Source organism: Podarcis melisellensis, assembly GCF_964234715.1.
Source record: "Podarcis melisellensis genome assembly, chromosome: 6".
In the NCBI taxonomy this organism is placed as follows: domain Eukaryota; kingdom Metazoa; phylum Chordata; class Lepidosauria; order Squamata; family Lacertidae; genus Podarcis; species Podarcis melisellensis.
In genome coordinates, this window is record NC_138538.1 from 32,247,622 (window position 1) to 32,275,181 (window position 27,560).

A 27,560-nucleotide genomic window follows, 5' to 3' on the forward strand; every position below is an offset into this window, starting at 1 on the left:
CAAACATTATAATATTTCCTTGTGTAGTAGAAGCATATAATGCTTCCAGCCCTTTGATCCTTTTGGTGGTCTTTTTCTGCACCTTTTCCAGCTCTGAAATATCTTGGTGTTGTGGGTGGTTGTTTTTTTTAAAAAAGTGTGGCAACTTTTTCATAGAGTTGCATTACGATCTTGGCAGGATTTTTTTTTTTTGCTTTGATCCCTAGCAGGTCCTTTTCCTAGATTTAACTGAGCTCTCCACCACAAACCCCGAGATCTCTTTCCCGGCCAGTCACCGCCAGCTGAGATCCCATCACTCTTTAGGTGAAGTTAGGATTAGTTTGCCGCAGGTTCTAATCTTTGAAAGAAGGGCTGAAATCCTAACTTTCTGCTCCCAAGTAACCCCCACTGAATTCAAAGGGGTTTACTAAAAGGGAAGCCAAGTGAGGATAGATAGATAGATGATAGATAGATAGATATAGATAGATAGATAGATAGATAGATAGATAGATAGATGATATAGATAGATAATAATAATAATAATAATAATAATAATAATAATAATAATAATAATAATAATTTATACCCTGCCCATCTGGCTGGGTTTCCCCAGCCACTCTGGGCAGCTTCCAACCAAATCTTAAAAACAACACAGTGTCAGACATTAAAAACCTCTCTAAACAGGGCCGCCTTCAGTTGTCTTTTAAAAGTAAAAATAGTTGTTTATTGCCTTGACATCTGCTGGGAGGGCGTTCCTCAGGGCAGGCGCCACTACCGAGAAGGCCCTCTGCTTGGTTCCCTATAACCTGGCTTCTCACAGTGAGGGAACCGCCCTCGGTGCTGGACCTCAGTGTCCGGACTGAATGATGGGGGTAGAGACGCTCCTTCAGGATTTCAGCCTGTGCCACCCTTCAAAGTTTCCGCAGCCAGTTTGCATCCTCTCCCCCAACAACCAAGTTATGACTACTGCATTTAGCATAGGCTGCCAGCAGGTGTCACTGTAACCACACCTTGAGTTGTTCTAGGGAAGTGATCATTCTGCCTCTCTCTTATTTGCCGGAGTCAGCAGAGACCACATTATGGTGATGAATGAGGCGCATCTGGTTTAGATATCAAGGCTTATTCCCCCCCCCCCATCTCATTTGTGGCCTTTGCTGTTCTCTTGTTTTTATTATTAAAATATTGGTTTATATTTTCTCTATCAAAGGTAGAAGAATATGAAGCTGAAGGTCTAACAAAGAAAGGTCTAACCAGTGGGTCCCCAGATGTTGTTGGACTACAACTCCCATCATCCCTGACCACTGGTCATGCTGGCTAGGAATGATGGGAGTTGTAGTCCAACAACATCTGGGGACCCACAGGTTGAGAACCGCTGATCTAGACGGAGGTGATTTAACTGTATTCACACTCTGTGTGTAACAACAGGGATCAAGGCCAAGGGCCTATCTAGTCGAGCACCCTGTTCCCACAGTGGCCAATCAGGTACCTGCGGGAAACTCACAAGCACGACCTGAACACTTTCCATTTCACTTTTGAGGGGAAGCGGGCGTGTTGTGCAATTGTGACAAATAACCTTAAATTGCATGGAATGGGACTGAATCCCACTTGGAAATGGAGACAGCCTGCAAATGCCCAAACCGTCAGGAAAGGCAAGATCTGAGCATCAGGAGTCAGAAGCTCCTGTTTACTCTGTGTCCAGTGCTCTCCCACTGGTAGTTTGAGAAGTCATGTACATGCCACATGAGCCACAATCCACATTTATCCTACTATGAAAGACGATGTGTTGCTGTGTCCTCTCTCCCAAACAGTGGGAAACTTAGATACACATCACACCGTGCTGATGTGCACAGCTACATGCAACTGTGGTTTGAAATGCAGCCCATAAAAAACAACCTCACTTATTTTAAGCTGATCGCGTGCACACAGTCAGGGAACAGGAAACCAATAGTTCAATCTGATAATATCATTGAAGCTCAATCGCAGAGGAAACAAACTTTGCCTGTGGTCTGAGATTAGCCAGTTCTCATGCCATTGTAGTCAAAGTTTAATCAGGGCCTGGGCCAAGCCCCTCTGCCTACTTTTAAAGCCAGAGCTCAGTTCTAAATATGTGAAGCAGTGCCCCTGAGCATGTGCAGAGTGCACCTCCTTTCCCACTGAGTGAGTGCATCTTCATCTTAAATTCAGGGGAAGGACTACTGGGTCAAAGGGTATGGCATTCAGGAAGACAGAGAATCATAGAATTGTTGGGTTGCGAAGGGACCCTGAGGGTCATCTAGTCCAACCCCCTGCAATGCATAAATCTTTTGCCCAATTAGGACCTTGAACTCACAACCCTGAGATTAAGAACCTCATACTTACCCTGTATTTTTATCATGTGTATCACCCTGATAGCTTGTGAGGAAGGGTGGTATATAAATTGAATAATCAAATAATCAAATAAATAATGCTCTGCCGACTGAGCTACCCCAGACATTTGTGTCTCCTAAAAATAAATGAATAAATCACTTACGGTCATGTGGTACCTGGAATGCTTAACCTGAAGTGGGTGAGCCTGCAGTGCGGCACAACAACTGCTTCCCTGGTCAGGAAATGTCAGGTCTGGCATTCAGAAACAGGCAGTGTTGACTGGTGTCCTTTGGGACTGGTAGGGTGGAATGCAGGGAGACCAACAGTAGGGGGAGCCAGAGATAAAGACAGATGGAGACAACTATTTCCAGCTTTGTCCTCATCCTCTGACTTTCTGAGTTTTACAAGGGCAGCACTTAGACTAGGGAAGAGGATGCTGACAGCTGGGGCCGCCCCATAGGCTAGTTGTGAGTATGAAGGCAGGCAGGTGGGGGATGGCTGAAGGCAGACTGAGACTGGCGAGGCGGCATCCCAGTCATCCTAAACTAAAGCATTCACCATGGATTATGTCCTCCTGAGCTGGACATATTTTAGCCAGACATTATGGCTTTAGTGGATGGAAGATTTGACTCTCTAACCCAGGGGTCGGCAAGGCTTACTGGGCATGGGCCAGATTACTCCTGTGGAGATCCTCCTCCGGACTGGCACAGAGCAATGCCAGAAATCATGTCTGCGGTGCTGGAAATCACTTCTGTGCATGCCCAGAAGCCCAAAATTGTGCCTGCACAGAAGCGATTTCTGGAGCTGCAGAAGAGAGTCCCTGCACCGCGCTGCGACGGTTTAGGGACTCACCAAGTGGGTGGCTCGGTTCGGGGGCGGCTTGGGGGCCGGTTAAACGGCCTCCATGGGCTGCTTCCAGCCCACAGGCCTTAGGTTGCCGACCCCTGCTCTAACCACCAGCACCTGTGTAGCCAGTCCTGTTTGGTTCAGTTGCAGGATCCACAGCTAAGACATGGGACTCTCAGCATTGGAACAGCACTAAGGGCTCCATGTCCGGCAGATCAGGGAGCATGTGGGCTGCATGCTATGACACAATGGGACCCTTGTGCTCCTCATGTGGTGGGTGAAAGGTCAATGCTGAATTCTGATGCAGAGATGGGAACAGAGTTTCTCTGAGAGCAGTGAGAGTCTTACATCTGTCACCAAATGGGAGTGGGCACCTTAAAGAGAAGCAAGGCAGGAATCTCAACTGAGTCATCCATGAGGGATGGCTACCCAACCTCTGCTGAAAAACCTTCAAGGAAGGAGATCTCACCACCTCCCAAGGGAGTCCATTCCCCTCTCAAACAACTCTTGCTGTCAGAAAGTTTAGTGGGAATCTCCTTTCTCATAAGTTTAAGTTCCTTTCTCTCAACTTTGCGCTGGACTAGCAGTGATGTTGGTCAATAAACTGAGATGGCACAGTTGACTCAAGGGGTCACCAAGCACTGCTGACCAAATGCCCACTCCCCAGTCTCCTACTATTTACTCCTTGCAAGCTCTGGTGTATATACTGCTGCAAAGGCGGCAGGCTACGAAATATACCACTGACTGTATGGAGCTTTCTTTTCTGAACTCATCTGGCCTCTGTTTTGGCAGTACCTGTGCTAAACGACTTTTAAACAAGTCAGACTTCAGTATGAATGAGCGGACCCTCTTCTGGAACTGTCAGTTTGCTTGGCCAGGGCTTGAATGCCATTGGCTAAATTGTTTGGTATGTGAAGACAACTTGGGGATTATAGAATATGGGTTGGGAAAATGCAGAAAAATGATCACGGTTGGCTTAGCAGCTGTCCACTACAAACCAGCAAGGATGCAGTGTGCCTGAGGAGACTAAATCTAGAATCCTATGTGTGCCTAAAGGTAAAGGTAAAGGTACCCCTGCCCGTACGGGCCAGTCTTGACAGACTCTGGGGTTGTGCGCCCATCTCACTTAAGAGGCCAGGGGCCAGCGCTGTCCGGAGACACTTCCGGGTCACATGGCCAGTGTGACATCGCTGCTCTGGTGAGCCAGAGCTGCACACGGAAACGCCGTTTACCTTCCCGCTGGTAAGCGGTCCCTATTTATCTACTTGCACCCGGAGGTGCTTTCGAACTGCTAGGTTGGCAGGCATGTGTGCCTACTTGTGTGCCTACTTGTGAGTAAAGTACACAGGAATTAATTCTGATTAGATATCTGGAGGATACGCGTCTGGAAACAAGCCACCATCAGCTGAGAAGCTGCTAGCATCATACATCCCTCAGTTAATTAATAGATAAATTCTTTTTTAATACCAGGTTGCAGCATGCAGATTTTTCCAGCAGCGTACCAGGGGAGTTCTGCTGGCATGCCATTCTGTTGGTATAACTTCCATCTCCTCCAGCGAAGCAGCAGATGACCACTTTCTCGGCCACTGTAATTCTAGTACAGTATAGGATTGCACCCTAAATCCCCAAATCATAAAGGGAATTTGGGACAAGTTGTTACTGAACTAGCTTCCTCCCAGGAGAAATGTATAAAGATGGGCATCAGACTGTGGCTTCTGAATCAGATCCCAGGCATGGCCAACGCCAAGGGAGCAATCATATGGCTAAAATGAAACTGAATGGAGGTTCTCAAACACCATCTGCAGCCTGCTTGTTTAACCATGTTTTTAAGCCTTTGATTTGAACTGTTGTGATTTTAAGGTTTTTATTGTTTTTAATGTGCTTTTAGTGCAAGTCACCTTAAGTTACCTTGCAGAAAAAGGGGCCAACAAATACAATAATAAGCTGTTTTGCCAATTAACTCTACCGGCTTTTAAAGGATCTTTAGTCAATATATGAGGGGAAAGATATTTTTATTTGAACAGGATAGGAAAACTTCCAAAAGCCCTCAAACAGTAAACCTTCTTACAATGAGAAACAACCTGAAAGGAACTGTTCCCCCCACCAGACCTTCACCCTCATACAACACAAGCTCCAACCCTGAGAAGCTTCAACAGAATTTGGTCTATCACCCTCTTCCCCCTGACCACATTGCCCTCTACTATTTATACCTGCTTCAACCAGGTGGGGCTGGATAGCTCCACAGCCGCCACCTGTGGCTCCTAATCAGGGCAATGAAGCCCCAGCTGGACCACCCTTGAAGGCAGCAGTGCTCCTGCAAGGACTCACAGGAAGGGTTGGCTGCATAAGGCCAAACCTACACCTCCTCGGATTTCCTTCCACATTTTCTACTACATAGGCATAGTAATAATAATTCTCATTATGCCAAGGACTGCTGGCACAAAACACCTCATCTTCAGCACTCCTCTCACAATGCACTTTGATTCCACTATTCTTCTGTGACTCAGCAAGGTAAGGCACCAACTACCTTGCAGCCTGTCTCTTTGCTTATTGAATTAGGGTCATTCTTAGTTCAAAAGTACATGGATGTACGAACCACGTGCACCTATATAAGCACCCAGTCCTTTTTTTCTAAAAAAAATTTTTAAGGGTTCTGTTGTTTTCCTACTCATATTGAAACACTGCCCCTCAATTAGGCCAAACTTAGATTCAAACTTAAAACTAATTTCCAAATATTCAGATAACCTGCCAGGTTCTTTATTTTGTTCTTCTTATCTCTAAAACTAGCCCTGCTAGTGACCTTGTTGAAATTCTGACAGCATAGTGACAACAAGGAGTCAGGTGGATGACCATCTGGTCTGTTGCATGCAAAGTGCCAGTAGCTTCATCCTGATCAAGGAAAGTGTGGATCGTGGCTATTAATGGTGAAAAGATTTGGGCTGGAGGACCTTAACTGTGGAGCTAACCCTGAGAGACAGACAGTGGCATAGCGTGGGGCGTGCAGGGGGGCCGGCCGCACCGGGCGCAACATCTGGGGGTTAGGGTTAGGGGGCGCAAATCCACGGGTTAGGGGGCACAAATTACTTGCCTTGCCCCGGGTGCTGACAACCCACGCTACGCCACTGGAGACAGACAGTGGTACACACTGTATCTTGGACACATACTGATGAGAGTATGTTCCATATAGTGTTGCCCAGGGACGCGGACTTATAAAAAATATTGGGGGGGCCCGGGAAAGCTCATGAATAATAAATAAGCTCATGAATATGCAAATAAAGTGGCGCCGCCTCCTCGTGAGCGAATAGGGGAGAGCGTGCTGCGCCTATTAATCAGCTCCAAAGGAAATTGGGTGGAGCTTTTGCTCGGGAGGGAGGGCAGGAGGCATGCAGCCCGCCCCTCCCTGTGCATTTTGGGCTGGGGGAGGGGCGGCGATGGCGCTCTGCTGGAGGGGCGCCGGAGATTATTGGGGGGGCAGAGCCCCCCCAAACGAATTTTTGAGGGGGCTCGGGCCCCCTCAAGCCCCATGGAGTCGGCGCCTATGGTGTTGCCCCAGTTGTCAGGAATTCAGAGGCAAGGAATACAATGGAGTATGGTAGCTAGAATGAGATGGGAACAATGGCATTTCCCCAAAAACATTCAAAGCTGTGTTGTACAGGATCGAGCTTATTGGCCCATTTAGGCAGCTGTTTTCCAGGGTCTTAGGCAGAAAGTCCCCTACAGCAGGCTTCCTCAACCTCAGCCCTCCAGTTGTTTTTGGCTACAACTCCCATGATCCCTAGCTAGCAGGACCAGTGGTCAGGGATGCTGGGAACTGTAGTCTCAAAACATCTGGAGGGCTGAGGTTGAGGAAGCCTGTCCCACAGACTCTTGTAGTGAGGGCTGGGGGGATGATATATCCGTCAACAGAAGCACAACCTCAAATGATGATATCTGGAATACACCTAAAGAGTAAACACCATGTCCTTGTTTTGCAAGCAACTAATTATCTGAACGCAGGAAGTCTGGAGAGCAGCATCCAGGCCCATTCAAATGGGTGGGCATTGCACAAGAGCAGGATTGTGGTCTTGTGCAGGCTCTGTTCATTTGAGAGATGTTTTCACAGGAGAAATCCTTGCCAGACTCTATTCCTTGATAAGCGGAAGGGAGTGGTGTCACTTGGAATTTTTCTTCTTCTACATCTTGGGCTGGTACTGCTCCCTTCTCTGCTGTTTTCCTAAGGACTTTCCCAGACAACCAGTTGATGCAAAATAAGAGCATCGTCTGTGCTCTTTTATGGTAAGGTATCCAAATGCCTTTCTTCAACTTTGCTTGAGATTATGGAATAGACCCATTTCTCCAGCACTCGGGACTGTCAATATTTTGTTGCTGGGGAAATGCTGGTTTTTTTCTCCAGATATAGTGCATTCATTGTGATTGCAATTATTGTGTGCAATGTGGCCGTTTAACTGTCCCCGGGACCTTTGGGAGGGTGTCTATGCTGTGAATGATTATGGAGGGCACAATTGCACACAACCCCACCCTGAAATGAAACACTGTGGCCCTTTCTTTTACTTGAATAAAAACAGAGGCATGATCTGACTAGAGCTGAAGTCTGGTTATTTTTGTAGGTGACTTAAGAATACGGTGAAAGGTGGTGGGTTCCATGGGCATAGCCCGATTTATGAAGGACACCCACCTGTCATCACCCTCTGTCTGGCTTAGCTGGTTTGCTAGTTGCGTTGCTAGAATGCCCCACAACCTCATCCAAGTGATCCCAGCGAGCAATTCAATTTCAAATATTCTGATTATTTATACTTTTTATTTATTTACTTGATTTAGGTGGGGCAGCTGCCCCCTGCCCCCCTGGCTACGCCCATGATGGGCTCCTACACAAGGCTCTCCCAAGTTGGTGCCCCTGAGATGCCTTGGACTACTGGCACGGTATGTGGTCAGGGATGATAGGAGCTGTAGCCCAAGAGGGCACCAGGCTGAAGTTGTTGTTGTTGTTGTTGTTGTTGTTGTCTATTGCATTTATACCCCACCTTTTTCCTCAAAGGAGCTCAAGGTGGCATACATGATTCTTCCCCTCCTCATTTAATCCCAGCAAGAACCCTGTTATGTACTGAAGTTCTCACCCTGGGCCAGCAGGGGGATACTGTAGATAGTTTTCACTCAGGTCCACATATGCAAATAAGGAATTGAAAGTGACATTCAGTGATTGGATAGTTACAGAAAGTTGTTACTGTTGTGTTTTGTAGTGGAGCTCTATATAAGCAGGCTGGCTGAACCCTTCAGTTCTGTTCTGGGGCTGTGAATAAACAAGAGCTGTTTGAAGAATTACTGTGTCATCTGATATGTTCACCCGCAACTTAACAAACTCTGTGAAGAAAGTGAGGAGCAGTGACTCTGTGAAGAAGAGGAGCAGTGACTGGCCCAAGGTCACCCAGGGTTGGCTCTTGGGAAGGCTGGGACACTGACAAGGAGCTTTTCCTGACCTTGCCTTGAGAATTTGTTGGTGCATTCATTGGCTGACTGATATATTAATATTTTCTAACCCACCTTTTGGCAAAACCAGGTCTTCCGTCTGCTTTTGTGCAGTAAGCCTAGCTGGGAAATGGGGAACGATGCGTCTCTTTCTTCGCGGCTTCCCCTCCTCTGGCAAGGCCACTGTGGAGAGCCCGCCCCCTTGTCACTTTCAGGCAGCGAGTTCCTGCTAAGGCGCTTCTGCAGATTTCGGATGTGCGGAAGCCCCGAGAATCTCACGCCCTAGCTTTTGACAACAGAAGGAAACTTAGCAATGCTTCCTTTAGGACAGGAAAGGAAAAACGGGGCGCATTTAAGTCCAGTCCCCGCTCTGTTTTTATTTATTAAACGGAGGTTTACGATCGTTTCCTTGGAGCAAACTAGGTACCCCCGTTTCTGGAGGTTTAGTGAGGGACTTGGCGAGGGTCGGGCAAAGGAAATGATGTGGTTCTTGCGGGGGGGGGGGAGGTGTTTGTGTCACCATTCGCAAGATCCTATGGATAAGCCCTCCTTCCTTCCTTCCTGATCTAAGGGAGCGAGAGTATGTGCGCGTGTCAGTCACATTTTTTTTAACGAGATCTTCTGGATAAACTGAGAATCTAAGCTCGCCACGGCGCACCACGCCCGTCCCCTCTCCAAACCATTGTTGTCATTTAGTGAAGGAAGCCAACAGCTGGAGGAGAGATTTCCTGCCTCCCCTCTGCCCCCCCCCAACGTATCAGAGAGAAAAAGAAGAAAAACGCAGGCGAGGGGCTGGTCCAAAGACCTTGGCAGGGGGATCCCCCGACCCACCCATCCACGCAGGCCTACGAGGGGCAGGCAGCTGTCATCAGAAAGACCCCCCCCCTCGCCCCAAGACTAAAGGGTTTTCTCAGGCTCATTTTCTCGATGCGGAAGCCTGGCGTTGGACTAAGCAGCTCGCCAGAGCCTTTGAGTTTCTGGAGAAAGCATCAGGGGACGGGGAAAAGGAAAGAGAAAAGGCAGCGCGTGTGTGCGCGCTGGTGTGTCACGTCACGGCCGCCTGGCACCCTCCCTCCCTCTCTCCCTCCCTCCCTCTTTCTCAGACACCGCATAAAGAGCTGGCTGGCGTGTGCCGGAGGGGCACCGAGGGCCCACGTGACCGCCCCTCCCAGTCGGCATCCCCGGGGATCGGCACTTTGTTCAGGATGCTGCCGCTCGCCGCCCCCATTGTGGACTGAAGATCTTGGGCATCGCCGACGCGGAGGGGGCTGGGCGAGAAAGGCCGGCTGGCTGCTGGGGGGGGGCACCCTTCGCCGTCCCGACGGGGCGCTCGCTGGACTAAAAGGGGGACAGGGAAGCGGGGGGGGGAGGCGCCGGAGGGGGGTGCTGGGCGAGGACTGGCGGCGGATCTTCTTCTCCCCGAGGCAAAGGAGGGAGCCAAGGCGATGGGCGAAGCGCAGACCGCCTAGTAGGGTAAGTGGCTGACTTGGACGCGTGCGCCCAGCCCCGCGTGGATGCTTGTTTTGGGTGGGTGGGTGTCTGCGTGTGAGGTCCTCCAGGGGGCACATGCCGGGTTGGGGGTGGCCCCGCGAGGGAACCCCTCCGCTGCTGTGTCCCTCGAAGGCCAGCAGGATGCTCTCCAGCCGAGGCATCCAGCCCAGCCCACGGCAGCTCCGCGGAGAGCCTGGCAAGGAGGGGCTGTGCCGGATCCTGGTACATTCTGTTCGGCGGCGCTTGCCAAGCGGACGGAGGTCCAGGCGGGCTGCTTGGCGGGGCTGCTGCATCCCAGCTGCGCCTCCGAGGGCAGCGTGTCTGCTCCGCGAGACGGTGACTCAGCCTAAGGTCAGCGATGGGTGGGAATTGGGCTGGGAGGGCGGCCCTCCTGCTCTGTCCCGTCCAGGCTGGCAGAACTTGAGAGCACGAGGACGAGCCCGACTAACTTCTGGAAGATTAGGAGACTCGCAAACTCAGGCTGGTGCCCGTCGGGGCTGGAGGGAGGGAGGGAGGGAGACTAACTAACAGCAGAGCTGGAGCCAATGACAGGTCGAGCCAACTAATCCTCGCTTTGTCCTACCCCCTGCTGAGTCCGGCAAGGGGACGGAGACCCAGGAGGAGGAGGAGGAGGAAGCAGCTGACAGGCTGGCAACCCCCGGACAGCCTGCAGGTTAGAAGACGGGCAAGCGAGGGGTAACTAATGGAGCCAGCCGCTCAGGATGCATCCACTGCTGAGGATGCAATCCTAAAATATAGGCAGCTGCTGTCATAGCATCATAGAACTGTAGAGCTGGAAGGACCCCATGGTCCTTTAACCCAACGCCCTGCACTGCAGGAATCACAGCGAACCCTGCTGAGGTGGGCACAAGCCCCACGGAATTCAGGAGGACTTGTTCGGCTGGCCGCCTTATTATGATCAGACAAGCTGCCTGTATGGGCTGCCCCCCCCCCCCAACTCTGAGTGCTTTCCATCACCTGCGAATCCTCCTTGCCTCCGCCCCTTCTCTCCTGTGTGTATTTGCCACTTTCCCCACTCCTGACTACCCAGTTGTGTCACTCAACAATTTTATTTTGGGCTTGGGTTGCCACACAGGAAAAGCAGGTGGATGTGCAGGAGGGGAGGCTGAGCAGAGAGAAGCCCCCTGGTTCAGCATGGGAGACATACTTCTGCTTCTGTCTTTGATGATTCCCCACCCCCCTCTCATGCCAAGGCGGGGACTGGGATTTACTAACTTGATTTACTAAATCAAGACAGGATAGGATTTTACCAGTTATAGCTGCTTTTCTGGCAAAGGTAACTTGGGACATCACATCAGAGCAAGTGGCACCAAGATGCTCAAGGTGGAGTACATAATTTTTCCCTTCCCAATTTTATCTTCACAACACCCCTGTGAGGTTGGTTAGGTTGGAAGATGGCGACTGGCCACAGGTCACCCCAATCAGCTTCCTAGCTGAGCTGTGGATTTGAACCCTAGTCTCCTGGTCCAAGTTGGCATCTAGTCACTCCACTCTACTGTCTTTACACTGCACCACATTGGCTCTGCTGCAGCTCTATACATAAAGTTTTTAGATCCAACGACAGGAAAGTCCAATATGTCTGCAGTGAATGCATGTGTCGGAAAGATGAACTCGTAGCCAGGGATCTGAGACTGACTGTACAGATTGTCACATATTGTGAGCTGTGGAAAGTTCCTCTTCCCGCCGCACATAGTTAAACTACTGGCTCTTGTAAGAGGCAGTGATGTGCACCAACTTGGTGAAAGGGGATTAGAGAAACACGTGGAGGATATGTGACCACTAGCCACAATGTTCTCCGTCTGCTGTTGGAGGCAGGCTCTCACATTATTATGGCATTTAGTCTCCTGCAATGTGAACAGCAGGATCATGTAGTTCTGCCCCACAAGGAGGTTTCGGACTTTGCCCCACCTCACTTTGTGCAGAAATCCCTGCTCTTTGCACAATGCATGCGCAACAAAGATCTGTCGCTGTTTATTTGTAACATCCCAAACCCCTCCAGACAATGAGTCTCATGTGCCAGTGTGGTATCCCCAGTTCCAACACAGATTGAGCTCAGCTTACAGCCTCCCTTTTTCATCATCAGCTCTACAGGCCAAGAGGATATGAGCTTAAAGCTGGCTTGGCTGATGCTCTCTCTGTGTGTGTGCGTGTATTGTCAGAGGCTCCTGAGCATGACACAGGGGAGAAGTCATTTCTGGTAATAGTCTACCAGGAAATAGGCCAAATGGTCATTGGGCTGGGCTGTGGGCGCTAAAGGGGAGGAAGGAGAGTCTGTGTAATCATCAAACGGTATTCCAATTCCTGAGGAAGCTGATAAATCATAAGGAACAAGCGTGGCTAACAATGAATGGGGCTCATTCTTCCTTTGGAAATCAGGCTCCCTGTGTTTTGTTTCGGTTTTGTTATGGTATGTGTGTGTGCGTGCTTTACCGCTAGTTTGCTCTGAGCTGGGTTAAGCGGTTTTAGCAAAAAAATGTGGGTTTTGTTGCTGTTGTTACATACGTAACAGATACACACCATGCCTCTGATAACAGGCTGCTGTACAGACACACTAAGCAAGAGGCAGTCTGGTCTTCAGAAAATTCAAGGATCCGCATCTAGGAAGCACAGACAAAGAGAAGTAAAACAGCAGGGAGGAGGGGAGCAGTGTGTGTCCAAGGACCACCCAGCAGAGTACCAGGCTCTTTTTTTGCCTCTTACAGCCAAGCTGGCACGAACCCCACCTGGACTAGGAAGACCCGAAGCTTAATCTTCCAAACCTTGATCATTCTTAACAGTGAGACATTTGAATTCATTGTTATTAAAATGATCTCTCTTGTTTCTCCAAGCCTGCTGTATTAATTATTTGGATTGCTGGTGACATTGTTGCTGTAATTCGTCCGGAGCCTGCCGGGATAGGGTTGGCAATATATAAATGATGACATGGCTCTCCTTTTATGAAAAAAGGGCCGCGAGGTTTATTTGCTCACATTTGCCTAGCCGGGTGAAGCCTTGAAAAGCACAGCAGATGCAACACAATAACCCTTGTTTGTTGAGTGGCAGGCTAGGGGTGGCAACAGCTTGGCACAGATCCCTAAAGGGAGTGCCCCCTTCCTGCTGCCATGGCTCTTTGGCAAATATCACTCCTGCCGTGCTTGGCTTTTAGCTTGTTTCTGAGCAGATCGGCCTGCCACAGTTTCATCCTGGTCGTCACCTGGGCTTCTTTTGGAACATTCGCTTGGGGAGAAAGGAGAATCTTGGGAGGTTAATTTATGGGAAGTTCAGATGCATATAGAACAGGCTGGTTGCAGCAGGAAGCTGAATTCAGGCTCAGCATTTTCATTTCTCAGCTGGGCAAACAGAGGCTTGGAATCCTCCCTTTGCCTTCTCGAAGCTGGTCTTTCCATCATATCGCTGCCAGTAGGAAACCTTGGCAACGCTGCTCTTTGGGTGCACCTGTTCTATTGATGGGAATGTTGAGAACGGCCATCTCAGGTTAGAACCAGAATGAGGAAGACCAAGCTGCTGATGGCACTGCAGGAGTGATGCTCACAGACATCAAGGGGGGGTTAAGTCACATGGTCAAATAGGCATGTGAAATGTTGAGTGAGTAGGCTGGAGTTGGAGCTGGTCATTGTGTCAGGGCAGCTTTGCTGTATCCCCAGCTCACCGCTTCGCTTGCACTGCACGGGGGGGGGGGGGGTCAGGACTGCTATGCCTCTCCTGTAAGCTTTGAGGTGGGGCAGAGTCAGCTGAGCCTCTGGGGACAATGCAGTGCTCTTCCATTTAACTCACATCCGGGCTTTTTGGCTTGGTCGTGAATTTGTGCAACAGTAAACAGGAAAAGGTCTAAGTGGTGGAAACAAACATTTGAGACAGGATCTCTAGATGTTTTGAACCTGAGCGATAGAGCGCCTAATACTCAAGCAGAAGGTCGCAGGTTCAATCACCGGCATCTTCAGGTTGGGCCAGGAATGTCCCCTGTCCCTGGAATGTCCCTGGAAAACCAGTGTCAGTCAGAGATGACAAAAATGGTCAGGCTCAGTATAAGGCAAGTAGAAACCCACCCAACTCTCCTGAGATTAAGGCACAGATGATGAAGAATGTTGCAGGAAGCTTTTCCCACTCTGGTGGGGGAGATGTAGCCAGAGCGGGGAAATTGGCTGATTCAGCTCAGAGGAAAGATCAGCATTTGCTGCCCCAAGAGCTGCTTTCTCCGCTATTGATTATCCTGCACTGGAGGCCTCAGAAGGTAAGCAAGCTCATTAGGCCTGCCTAAGCAGCACAGAAAGAGGCTGTCTGTTTTAAGTTGGCAAAAACCAGAGGCAGATTCCTGGAAGAGGACCCTGAGAATGCTAAATGATGTTCCATATTGGACCAGCTCATCAGCCAAGATTTTCTAGCTCTTATTTTAGCCTGGGGCATTGATTCCCAAATGGGGAGTCTGGCCCCATCAGGCAATCATGGGAGACTGTCAGCAATGAGTGCCTGAAATGATGGAGGATAATAGGCTAAATGAGGAGGGAAGTGATGTATTGGCAAGAAGGAAATGTTGAACAGGTGGAGTCCTCAGTATGTACAGCTAAACATTTTAGTAGCAATGGAAAATTTGTTCTATGGAATCCGTAGTGTCAGGGTTTCTGGGCGAGAGGAGGAGATGACAGAGGAGACGGAGAGCGAGTGGGAGGAGGGGCAGAAGGATGAGGAAGAAGATGACGGAATTCTGAGGGAATCCACGAGTCTGAGCAGCGAGTCAGAGGATTCTCAAAAGGGGGTTACCTTAATCAAGCAAAGGGGAGGAGAAGGGAGAAGCGGAGAGGAGCCCAGTGGAAGACAGAGGAAGCAAGAGACGTCTCAGCCGGAACGGAGTAAAGGGGGTGGAGTCGTCAGCCTCTCGGAGGGAGCAGGATTAGGAGAGAACAGAGAAAGGGGGTTGGAGCAGGGTGTTCAGCCGGAAAGGGTGGAGAGCAGAGCAGGGGGTGGTGTAGCGGTCGAAAGAAAGGTCAGCAGCAACGTACGCGCGCCAAGTTCAAACGTAGAGGCGCGCGGAAGTGGAGAGAGCTCAGGGGAGGAGCCCGGCCCTAAAGCCAGAAAGAGGGGGGAAGAGGCGGCAGAGGATTCAGCCTCAGGCGAGTCACGGAGAGAGGGAACCCAGGGGGGCAGGAAGACCCTGCGGAAAAGAAAGGAGAGGAAGAGGTGGTCTAGAGCCAGGCTATTAAGTTGGTGCGGAAGAGGGGAGGAGTCAGAGGGGACTTCAGCGGTCTAACGTGGCAGACGTACGGCCACAATGCTGAACTGTATGAGAAGCAGAAATCTTCAATAAACTTTTCCTGTAAATAAGCTGCAACGGAGTGAGGTCTCTTGTGAGCTGGGACCAGACCTGGGTGGCCGTGACAGTAAGTCCCCTCTCTCAAAGCAAAAATTTTTTTTTTGCGAAGCTCACGAACGGGAGCAGCCATGAGCGCTGAGGAGCAGCTGGTTGCATTGCGGGATCAGGTTACCGCTCTCACATCGGCAGTCATTGCTTCGCAGAAGAAGAATGACGACTTGGAGAAGACGTGCCAGGATTTGCAGGCAAGGTGGGAGCGCGCGGACAAGGCGGGGGCCCCAGGATCCAGAGCGGAGGGCATTGCGCTTGGACGGAGGGGGGGTGCCCTAGTTCCGCATTTTAATGGCAACTTGCAAGACTATCCCAATTTCAGAGCGGACGTTGTATATGCACTGCACTTACTCCGTCACGATTTTAAAGATGAGGAGGAGAGAGTGGGGTTCATTGTTTCGCACCTGCATGGGGAGGCCAGGGCTTGGCTACGCAATTTGTGGCGCGAAGATGGACCGGCCCGTCGCGATTCAACTGCGTTCATCAAAGCGATGGATTCTTGTTTTCAATCCTCTGTGGATGTGGACATTGCGCGCCGTCAAATGCACGGGCTGAGGCAGGGGAAAGCGACTGTGCGCCAATACCACTCTAAATTTTTTGCATTGCTCACCGCCTTAGATTGGCCAAAGGACAGTAAGCCGGTCAGAGATCTTTTTTGGGAGGGATTGAGCCCCCCCATCAAGGATGAGATCGCTAGGGGGGACAGACCCCAGACCCTAGAAGACGTGGTGCAACGGGCTTTAGCTCTTGGAATTCGACATGAGGGGCGTCCGTGGCATGAGGAGGACGGGCCCCAAGCGCGTGCGCAAGCAAGGACTCTCCCTTTTGGGCACAGGGACTTCAGCCGTGCGCACCCCTCGCCAATGGGGAAGGACAGAGAGGAGCCAATGGAGATTGGTGGTGCTAGGGCTCAGAAGCCATCCCAGAGCCCTGTCCCTGGTGCAGCCAAAGCGAAGCCTCCTAGAGGAACCAGGAAGTGTTACATCTGTGACAGTGCGCACCATATGGCGAAAGAGTGCCCCCAGAGGCTCCAGAAGCACACTGCAGCGCTGGCAACTGTAACAGCAGAGGTGCAACCAGGGGAGCAGCTTCAGGGAAACGACAGTGCCTGGCTGGAAGCAGAGCTACTGGGGCTCAGCCAGGCGGATCTGTAGACAAGCCCCCAGCATCACTGCAGAGCGTGGACCCTTTGCCTCCCAAACCGGCAGTTCTGCTCACAGCAACACTCCAGTTGCCTGATGGGAGACTCCTCGAGGTTCCAATAACGATCGATTCGGGAAGCAACGCCGACTTCATGGGACTGCAGTTCGTTAAGCAGCACAACATGGCGCTCCTGCCTGCAACGACGCCTCTGAACGTGGTCACGGTGGACGGCAGGAAGTTGCTGGGGGGGCAAGTGGTGCAGCAAACCCCTCCCATGATGATGCAGATTGGCAACCATCGAGAGCTTATTAGTTTCAATGTCACCCACTTATCGGACACGCCCATCGTGTTAGGCATGAGTTGGCTGGAGAGGCACAGTCCCGCGGTTGCGTGGTACCAGAGGCAGATCAACTTTTGTTCTTCGTATTGTGCTCAGCATTGCTTTCAGACCGATCAGGGAGGAGAAGCTGAGCAGCCATTGCATCTGGGTATGGTGCAAACAGTGCCTCACAAGTACCAGGACTTCTTGGAGGTTTTCTGTGAGAAGGAAGCTGACAAGTTGCCGCCTCATAGACCTTACGACTGCGCGATTGATTTAGTGCCAGGGGCGCAATTGCCTGCTGCCAAGCTGTACTCCATGTCGGAGGACGAAATGCAAGAGCTTCGGGAGTTCATAGACCATAACCTCAAGCGCGGTTTCATCCAGGAATCTAAAGCAGCGGGAGGCAGCCCTGTTTTCTTTGTGAAGAAGAAGGACACGCCCCAAAAAAGGCTTATAGTGGATTACAGGTTCATCAACAGCTTGACTAAGCCCAAAGCTTTCCCCATGCCCAAGATTGACGACCTTTTAGCGACCGTCAGGAGGGGCAAGATTTTCACCAAGCTGGACCTACGTGGAGCTTACAATCTCATCCGCATCCGGAAAGGAGATGAGTGGAAGACCGCCATGTTCACCCCTCTGGGCACATACGAATACAGAGTCATGCCTTTCGGCCTCCAAAATGGCAGCCACGTTTTTCAAGCATTTATGCACCACGTGCTAGCAGGTCTCCTCTACAAAAAGTGTGTCTGCTTTCTCGACGATATCCTGATTTTCTCGGAATCGCCGGAGGATCACGATAAGGACGTGAGGGAGGTCCTGCAGAGGCTGAAGGAACACAGGCTGTACGCCAAGTTGGAAAAGTGCCAGTTTGATGTCAGAGAGGTTGATTTCCTTGGCTACAAGTTGTCCGACGAGGGACTGGCCATGGACAGGGCTAAGGTTCAAGCGCTGTTGGACTGGAAAAGCCCTCGAAATCGGAAAGAGGTCCAGAGGTTCATCGGCTTTGCCAATTTTTACCGCAAGTTTATTAAAGGTTTTGCGAACGCGACGGCGGCGATCACTGACACCCTCAGTTCCAAGAAGAAGAAGTTCGTCTGGACCGAACAAGCGGAGCGGTCCTTCCGGACGCTTAAGGGTCTTTTCGCCTCCGAAGAGCAGCTGCTCCACGTGAATCCCGGCAGACCCATGCGGGTAGAGACCGATGCGTCGGATAGAGCGGTTGGGGCCGTTCTTTTGCAAGAGGATTCACAAGGCAACTGGCGACCGGGTGCGTTCTACTCCCGGAAGCTCAGCAAGACGGAGCGCAATTATACCATATGGGACAGGGAGTTGTTGGCCATTCATGCAGCTTTCAAAGCGTGGCGACACTTCTTAATAGGAGCCAAGCACACGGTGCAGGTCCGCACGGATCACAAGAACTTAGAGTATTGGCGGACGGCTAAGTTGCAGACCCAGCGACACATGCGCTGGGCGGAGTTCTTTGCGGACTTCGACTTCAAAATAGAATACATCCCAGGAGACTCCAATGTTATTGCAGACGCGCTGTCCCGAAAGCCGCAATACTTGGAGGAAGCAGCTCCAATCGCAGCAAAGCACATTTTCGCACCGCAGGCGTGGACGTGCGCTACCATCGCAGTCGACCTGGACGCGGTGCGACGCGCGTTGCAAAGGGATCAGTTTGCACAGTCTAAGATGGAGGAGCTACGCGGAGGGTCGCGACACAACGATGAGTTTCAATTACAAGATGGACTTTTGACTCGTAAGGGTGCCCTTTACGTGCCCACCGACGATCTTCGAGCCAAGGTTCTGCAACAGTTGCATGACGCCCCTAGTGCAGGCCATTTCGGCAAAGAGAAGACGATGGAGTTGGTGGCTAGAGACTTTTGGTGGCCCCAGATGAGAGGAGAGGTGGCGGACTACGTCGCCAGGTGTGATATCTGCCAGAGGTCCAAACCAGTGCACCAGAAGCAGGCGGGATTGCTAGAACCGCTGGAGACACCGCAGCAACCATGGGAGAGGGTAGCGTTGGACTTTGTTACAGACCTGCCCAGCTCCAGAGGTAAGACGGCGGTGTTAGTGGTGGTGGACTTGTTCACCAAGATGGCGCACTTCATCCCTTGTGCCAAGGTGGCGACGGCAGAACAGACCGCAAAGCTCTTCATCGATCACGTCTTCAGAGTGCATGGACTTCCGCAGTCCGTCTTGTCCGACAGGGGGCGCCAGTTTGTTTCCACTTTCTGGCGAAAGCTTCTGGGCATCTTGCACGTCAAAATCAACCTGACATCGGCGAGGCATCCACAAACCAACGGTCAAGCGGAGAGGGTCAACGCGATCATGCAGCAGTACCTGCGGTGCTACGCCAACCAGCGACCTGCGGCGTGGGTGGACTATCTGCCGATGGCTGAATTCGCCTACAACAACACGAAACACGCTTCCACCGGGGTGACGCCTTTCTTCGCGAACAATGGCCGTCATCCCAGAACCTTCCCGAGATTTGCGGCACCAGGAGGGGGGGGGCCTCAAGATGCCGACCAGTTTGCAGCGGAGTTGCAAGAGGTGCACGAGGAGCTGCGGAGACATTTGGAGCTGGCAAAACAGGCGTATAAGGTGCAGGCCGATAAGCACAGGAGGGCGGGAGAGGACATCCAGGTTGGGGACTGGGTGTGGTTAGCAGCCCACGCGATGCCGGCCAGGTCATTGGCCAAGAAGAAGTTAGGACACAGGCAGCTAGGGCCATATCAAGTTGAGGCTAAGATCAATCCGGTGGCTTTTCGTATAGCCCTTCCGGAAGGTTCCAGGGTGCACCCGGTCTTTCATAGGTCGGTGCTCACTCCCTACAAAACCCCACACAGGTTTCAAGAGTCAGGAGCACCCCCAGAGCCACGTAGGAGGGCGCCTGAGAGGGGGGAATCGCCAAGACCAGAACCTCTTAACGAGGTCACAGAGATACTGGACTCGAGATGGGGGGAGGAGGGAGTTGAATATTTTCTCGCCAGGGAGGGCACACCAGCCGCTGCTAATAGTTGGGTGCCAGGCTACGAGTTAGACGAACCCCTTTTGAAAGAAGAGTTCCATGCACTTTTCCCACATAGACCCATGCCAGCTGAGTACTTTGATGACTGGCTTTTCACACCCACATTGTCAGATAGCACGTTCAGGGGTTTCTCTTCCCCCGAGGAAAGAACACCAGAATCAAGCCCGCCCAGGGGATCGTGCTCGGGGGTGGACACGGAAACCCCTTATTGGTGGGAGGAGCAGCCAGAGGAGGAATGGCGTAAGAGGTGGCTGATAGGTCCTTGGCGGGCAGCACCGGAGGAAGTAGCGATGGAAGCAGAGACTGAGAAGCATTTGGGGGAAGAACCCGACTTCGAATACACTTACACAGAACTGCCAGCAGAGAACATTGACGTAGACGACCTGTATCCTGAGCCTACCCCCGAAGAGCCGCAGTTTCCACAACCGGTCCCCGGCGAGCGGGAGGGGGGAAGGGGGGGCTTCGAGGGGGGGATGGATGTCAGGGTTTCTGGGCGAGAGGAGGAGATGACAGAGGAGACGGAGAGCGAGTGGGAGGAGGGGCAGAAGGATGAGGAAGAAGATGACGGAATTCTGAGGGAATCCACGAGTCTGAGCAGCGAGTCAGAGGATTCTCAAAAGGGGGTTACCTTAATCAAGCAAAGGGGAGGAGAAGGGAGAAGCGGAGAGGAGCCCAGTGGAAGACAGAGGAAGCAAGAGACGTCTCAGCCGGAACGGAGTAAAGGGGGTGGAGTCGTCAGCCTCTCGGAGGGAGCAGGATTAGGAGAGAACAGAGAAAGGGGGTTGGAGCAGGGTGTTCAGCCGGAAAGGGTGGAGAGCAGAGCAGGGGGTGGTGTAGCGGTCGAAAGAAAGGTCAGCAGCAACGTACGCGCGCCAAGTTCAAACGTAGAGGCGCGCGGAAGTGGAGAGAGCTCAGGGGAGGAGCCCGGCCCTAAAGCCAGAAAGAGGGGGGAAGAGGCGGCAGAGGATTCAGCCTCAGGCGAGTCACGGAGAGAGGGAACCCAGGGGGGCAGGAAGACCCTGCGGAAAAGAAAGGAGAGGAAGAGGTGGTCTAGAGCCAGGCTATTAAGTTGGTGCGGAAGAGGGGAGGAGTCAGAGGGGACTTCAGCGGTCTAACGTGGCAGACGTACGGCCACAATGCTGAACTGTATGAGAAGCAGAAATCTTCAATAAACTTTTCCTGTAAATAAGCTGCAACGGAGTGAGGTCTCTTGTGAGCTGGGACCAGACCTGGGTGGCCGTGACACGTAGGGTTGGAGAATCTCTGCTATAGTGCCACACACTCTGTTTAGAAGACCTTCAAGCTGGTGTTGTCTTGCTATCTACTGTCCACTTCCAAGACCAGACCCAGGGGGAGGGAATGGCAGTCCGGTCGTATGTCATCATGTTAGCAGCTACAGTATAGGCAGAAGTTGGTTCTGCTGTCTGAAGCTAACATAAAGACATAAAACAGGTATAAACAGAGAACTCCTGGATGCCAACATCCAGGTTTGAGGCAAGTACTCTCTGGTGAGAGAACACCAGCAGATATTTAAAATCACAAAACGTGCAGCAAAGTAAAGTGTGGAAATATAGGCTGTTAGACCTTTAAAATATGCTCTTGTAAGTTCCTTCCAAAGTTTCCCTCTTCCCCAGGCATTGAAAAAGACAACATGTTTGGTAAATTAAAAACAGTTTACTTACAAACTCTTCAAAGGTCAGATTCATACAGCATTCAGAAAATGCAGGCAGTAAAACTTTGCTTAGTTACAGTGGCAAAAGTTCCTAAATTAGTATAGAAACTCAAGAGAAGCTTGTTAGAGCCATGTGGTCTGAGCTTGGATCAACCAGCCTCTTCACACACTGAGTTTCTCAGGTAGACTTGATTACCTTCCTCCCAAGGTGATGTAGAGTGACTTTATGGCATTAACCCCTTCCTGCATCAAATGAACTTAAGCCTGTTGGGCCTATGAATCTGGTTATCCCCACAGATCTCAGGGGTGTGTGAGTGTTTCCAAAAACACATACAGTAAAAATAAAAAAATAAAAGTAATGAAATTTCAATCCATATGGAAAGTCAAATAAAATTATTTTGGGGGGTCAGGTTTTAAAGGGGATTATTAGGTTAGCTAAAAAAGGTAGTGTTGGTTTAAAAAGGTTGAGCAACACTGCTGTAGATAATGAGCTAGATGGACTTTTGGTCTAACTCAATATAAGGCAGATTCCTGTATAAAGAGCTGGGGAAAAGACTGAACCCAAACCTACTCCAGTTGAGATTGTTCCTCTTGGAAGGTGTCCCATAGGAGAAACCAGGTGCCTGGGTGGGATCTTTGTTTACAGCTGACATCAAAGCCTGGTGTGTGGCAGGAATCTCTGCCATGGAACCGATTTGGGATATCCTGGGGTTGGCCTGTAACAAAAACAGCACCAGCCGACCCAGAGTGTTGCTCTAATAGCTACCGGGGTGCTTGTCCTCTTGTGTGAGCAGCAGGCCCTGGCTGCAGGAGATAGGCTTATAAATAGACTGCAGAGATCCTGTATTTTTCCTGTTGAACAACAGCCACCCCTGCTGTGGCCAGCAAGGCAGGAAAAAGGTGTTTCCTCATGGCAAGGTCTGCCGTGGGACCTGATGGGGCCTCTCTTTGGGTGCCAGATGGGGCAAGATAAGAGCAGCGGGGAGATGAGGTTTCAACCACGAACTCCCCAGCATCTGCTCTGGGCTTCAGCACTTTGTCACCGAGTCCTGTGGGACAGCCAGAGCCTCAGCAAGTGCCTGAGACCAGATATCTCCTGTCTGCCCTTGGGCCAAACAAGACTTCCCATCCCAGATGGCCCCAGCATCTGCCTGCTGTATCCATACGCTGTTGCTTATTGGCCTACAGGCTGCCGGGAAGAGCACTGCAGCTGACTCCCGGTAAGCAACTTGGTAAGACGCACAGCTGCTTGCCCTGCCTCCTCTTTGCTTTGTTATCTGCTTGCAACTGCTGCTGGCATTTTTTATTCATAGGCGCAGAGGCAGCTTCCTTATATACAGAGTCAAGATGGTTTGGTCCATCTAGGATTGTTTAGAGATGAATGAGCAGTGGCTCTTCAGGAAAGAACGTTCCCAGCCCTATCTGGAGATTGGAACTGAGACCCTTTGCATGCAAGGCAAACAGGGGGTCTCATGTACAGTGGTACCTCGGGTTAATACGCTTCAGGTTACAGACTCCACTAACCCAGAAATATTACCTCGGGTTAAGAACTTTGCTTCAGGATGAAAACAGAAATTGTGCTCTGACAGCGCGGCAGCCTCAGGAGGCCCCATTAGCTAAAGTGGTGCTTCAGGTTAAGAACAGTTTCAGGCTAACTACGGATCTCCGGAACGAATTAGGTACTTAACCTGAGGTACCACTGTATTTCTTCGCTCACCCCTGAGCCAGTGTTCTGAGAATATTAATGAGCGCTGAATAAAGGCAGCTTTTAAAAGTCATCCTCCTTGTTCCTCTGTGGGGAAGTGTCCTTCCATGAGAGATGAGTGTTTATATATATAAACCCAATTTAATAAATCATTCCCAATTTTTGCTCAATGCAGATTTAGTTGTTGCTTCTTCGTGGAGTTGATGTTGTGCTTTGCGTGGGGGGGGGGAGCCCTGTCACTTTATTTTAGCGACTGCTTAAGGTAGGAAAGAAGCGCACCAGGAGGGGTTGGATGTGGGTCATTGCTGGGGTCTCCCCTGCATGGTTATCTCTGCTTGGTAAGTCTGCTTTTAATTATGACAATGCCTTGAAAGAGGCACATGTGTTGAAGGAATTACTGTCAGAGTCCTGTGGTATTAGGAGGCAGCACTTTTGTTGTTGTTGTTGTTGTTGCAGGGGATTTTGTGGATCCAAGCCTCACCTTGTCAGATGCAATAAATATTGTATTGGCCCGAATATAAGCCGCACCTTTAAAATTCATGGGGGGGGGGAGGAGACAATACCTGAATATAAGCCACTCCCTTAAAATTCTGCAGGCACTCACACCAGTTCCATTTTACCGTATGTCTGTTTCAGCAGCGATATCGTAAAAGCCTATTTTTGTAAGGTCATGAATTTAAGTCGCACTTTAACCCCAGAGTCGTTCGTGATTGGACTTGCCGTAACTATCAGGGGTCCTTTAGCTTTACCTTTGTACTTTTCACAGTTGGAATTTGGGGGAAAAGTGAGGCTTATGTTCAGGCCAATACGGTAACTGGAGAAATCTCTCCCTCCCCTCTCCCCCCCCCCACTTCTTCACCTTCTCCACCTTATTATCCACAAACACACACACACACACACACACACACACACACTTTTACAAGAACACACACATCCAGTAGCTGTGATGAATGAAATTAAGTGGCTGATCCTGTAACAGTCATGAAAAAAGAAACATGACAAATTAGGATTCAAATAAGCTTTCAGCACTGGAAATTAAAGGACACCTTTGTTTAAGTTTCTGTTATCTTATTTAGCTTTGCTGTGTGTATGGGCAGTGGTGAATTTTGGGCTTAAAAACAAACAACTCCTCCAACTCTACAGATCACACCTGATATAATCAGTCCTGTGCAGAAGCGTAGGTTGCAATCCTGACAACAACATCTGCTTGAAAAGGAGCAATTCCTACTGAGTCCAGTGGGACTTACTCCCAGGTAAGTGGAGTTAGGAATGTAAACTAAGGCATCATGCCACCCACAGCCATATTCCTAAATGGATTTTACTTAAATGTAGAGAAAAGTATGTACTCTACGCAGACTTGCTGTCTGTTCCTTATTACAAGGAATGGTTCCATGTAAGGGAATCTAATTTGTTGGACACACTACACAATGCATAAAGCTAATTTAAAACATTTCAATGCCAGTATATTCTAATACAGTGTTTGGCATATATTGTTATGTACATCAGCCTTCTCTAAGCTGGTGCCCTCTAGGACCACAGCTACCATCAGCTCCAGCCAGAATGGTCAGTGGGCATGAATGACGGGGTCTTCAGGCAAGCAACACCTGTGGATTATCTGGTTGTTGGGTTGAGATGGGAATCTGAAGCTATTGCCTGAGGAATCCTGGCTAAGACTGATGGTCAAAGGCAGAATTTCTTTTTCTTCTTTTTTTCTGCCAAATCATTTTTATTGATTTTCCAAATTTTAATTAATCTACCACAATTAAAACAAATTTAATACATCCCCCCTCCAAATGTGCTTCTCACACTCTATTCTCAATGTGCCCATAATCTCCTCTTGTTGCTGCATTGTTTTCCAACATTCTATTCCCTATAATTAACCGTGTCTGTGTGTGTGTGGGGGGGGGGCATATATATATATATATATGCATCAGCTATCCACCCGCTGAGGCAAATGCAGAATTTCCATGTTTCAAACCCAAGCAACTCCTGCTCTTTGGAGATCCACTGCAATATTTCCTTTTGACATTGCTTTTCTTGCCGGAGAGTCGCAAGAGCTGGCTGAATGGCAGGAGAAAGCCTATCTCATTTCACTGACGGGGCATTATCTCACAGGATGATTACTATGACATGGCGGCTTCTTTAATGTATTTACATTAATTAAACCAGGCTAATTTGAAAGTGAGAATGTAGGCTACAGCATTGTACAGTACTGTATACCCAAACCCTTTGTCTATAGCTTCCCTGCAATTCCTCAGAGGAGCCAGCAGGAGGAGCAACTAACTCACTTTAAATCCAAGCCCAGCCCTTCCCTTTCCTCCCTAAGTTTACAATTCAGCTGAGCATCTCTTCCAGCCAGTCGTCTCCCTCAGCAGTTAGTGAATTAAATGCAGCCGGTTGAGAGATTTGGGAGGTGGCTCCGAGATTGGTAGAATCTCCCGGGACTCGGCAAGTGAGCTGGATCAATGGCTGATACACTGAAGCTAGCATAATCATGAATATTCTTTGAAAAGCGATGGAAATACTCTGGGTGAGCCAGACAAGGTAGGGAGCAGCTGGGTAACTTAGCAACAGAGACCCTGCACTGACCATTTTCACAAAGTATGCTGTCTGAGCCCAAATTTCCGAGAGGATGAGGAAGTCCTATGATGTGGGCCCTTTCTCTAGGGCCGGCCAGTCATCAACATAAAGCTGGATCACCCACTGGTCACCAGTTTAGCCCAGTGGAGGGAATAGTATCTCACTGGTTCATCACATGCTGAGCACACAGGCAACCTGGTTTTATTTACATTCTTTTTGCATTTATATCCTACCTTTTCCTTCAGGGATCTCAAGATAGTGTCCATGGCTTGCTCCCTCCACATTTAATCCCCACAACAACCCTGTGAGGTAGGTTAGGCAGAGAGGCAATGACTAGCGCCCAAGGTCACCTAGTGAGCTTCATGGCCAAGTGGGGATTTGAACCCTGCTCTCCCAGGTCCTAGTCCAACACTCAAACCATTACGCCACCCTGGTTCAATTGGTGGCATCTCTAGATAGGGCTTGGAAAGATTCCTGTCTGAGTTGCTTCTGGGCAGGACTGAGCTAAATGGGCCAATTGACTGCTCTCAGCATAAGGCAACTTCTTACGTATCTAAGACTAGATTCAGACAGACGTGTTTTTGCCCAAAGCATTGACTGGCAGCTAGCAAGTGGCTGGTGGAAATACCTGGCGCTAGGTTGTCGAATGAGTATTTTGAGAAATAGACTCCATAGATATTGCTCACAGAGTACAGTGGTACCTCAGGTTACATACGCTTCAGGTTACATACGCTTCAGGTTACAGACTCCACTAACCCAGAAATAGTGCTTCAGGTTAAGAACTTTGCTTCAGGTTGAGAACAGAAATCGTGCTCCGGCAGTGCGGCAGCAGCGGGAGGCCCCATTAGCTAAAGTGGCGCTTCAGGTTAAGAACAGTTTCAGGTTAAGAACAGACCTCCGGAACGAATTAAGTACTTAACCCGAGGTACCACTGTACACTAGTTTTTCATAGCTCATCCTGCCAGAAAGCAGATGTTGGTTCACCCTACAATTCTACATATTTTTTTCCTGTGAGTGAATCCCATTAAGTTCACTGGGACGAACTTCCAAATAAGGATCCCACTGTATGTTTCTAACATTGAATGGTTGGGCTGCATTGCTAACCATGGAAAGAAAGTCCTATGCAGAATTAGGCATACTTATCTCCACAGATTTCAACTGGTTTGAGCACCTCCAACTCCAGTCCTGCATAGTTAGAAGGCTACAACCCTATTCTCAATTACTGGGACATATGTCTGAGTAAACATGTATGTTGCACACAGCCAGGCTGTAAATCTAATTTCAAGGGGATTTAAGCAAATCCCCTGAATTGTTCCCGGTGAGCTTTTCAGAAAACACCTGTGTAACTCTTTGGGGAAGTATATTTCAAATCCTCCTAGGGACAACTGTAAGAAATACTCGCAATTGATTTTGCAGTTCAATGCATGTCCAGGGTTCAAGTTCAGTTCATGTAGAAGGATTTTTCGTGTAAACTGATAGGATAGGCTAAGTTATATCTGTGTTAAATGAATGATGATTTCATGGCTATGATTTCATGGCACTGCACAATGTAAAAACAGTTCTCCTTCTTAGGAGCAGTCTTGCAAGATGTGTTTAAGC

The 27,560-nt window shown here is 49.9% G+C and overlaps 1 protein-coding gene across 5 annotated transcripts in view; it reads left to right on the forward strand.

Moving 5' to 3' along the window:
- The first annotated feature begins 9,765 nt into the window (after positions 1 to 9,765).
- The window catches only part of NAV1 (neuron navigator 1), a 268,747-nt gene continuing 250,952 nt past the window's right edge, over positions 9,766 to 27,560 (forward strand). For 4 of the 5 annotated variants that reach the window (XM_081914357.1, XM_081914362.1, XM_081914363.1 and 1 more), the window contains exon 1: positions 9,766 to 10,107. The gene's annotated coding sequence lies outside the window, so the exon portion shown is untranslated. The remainder of the gene's footprint in view (positions 10,108 to 27,560) is intronic. The other variant, XM_081914365.1, reaches the window with a different exon arrangement.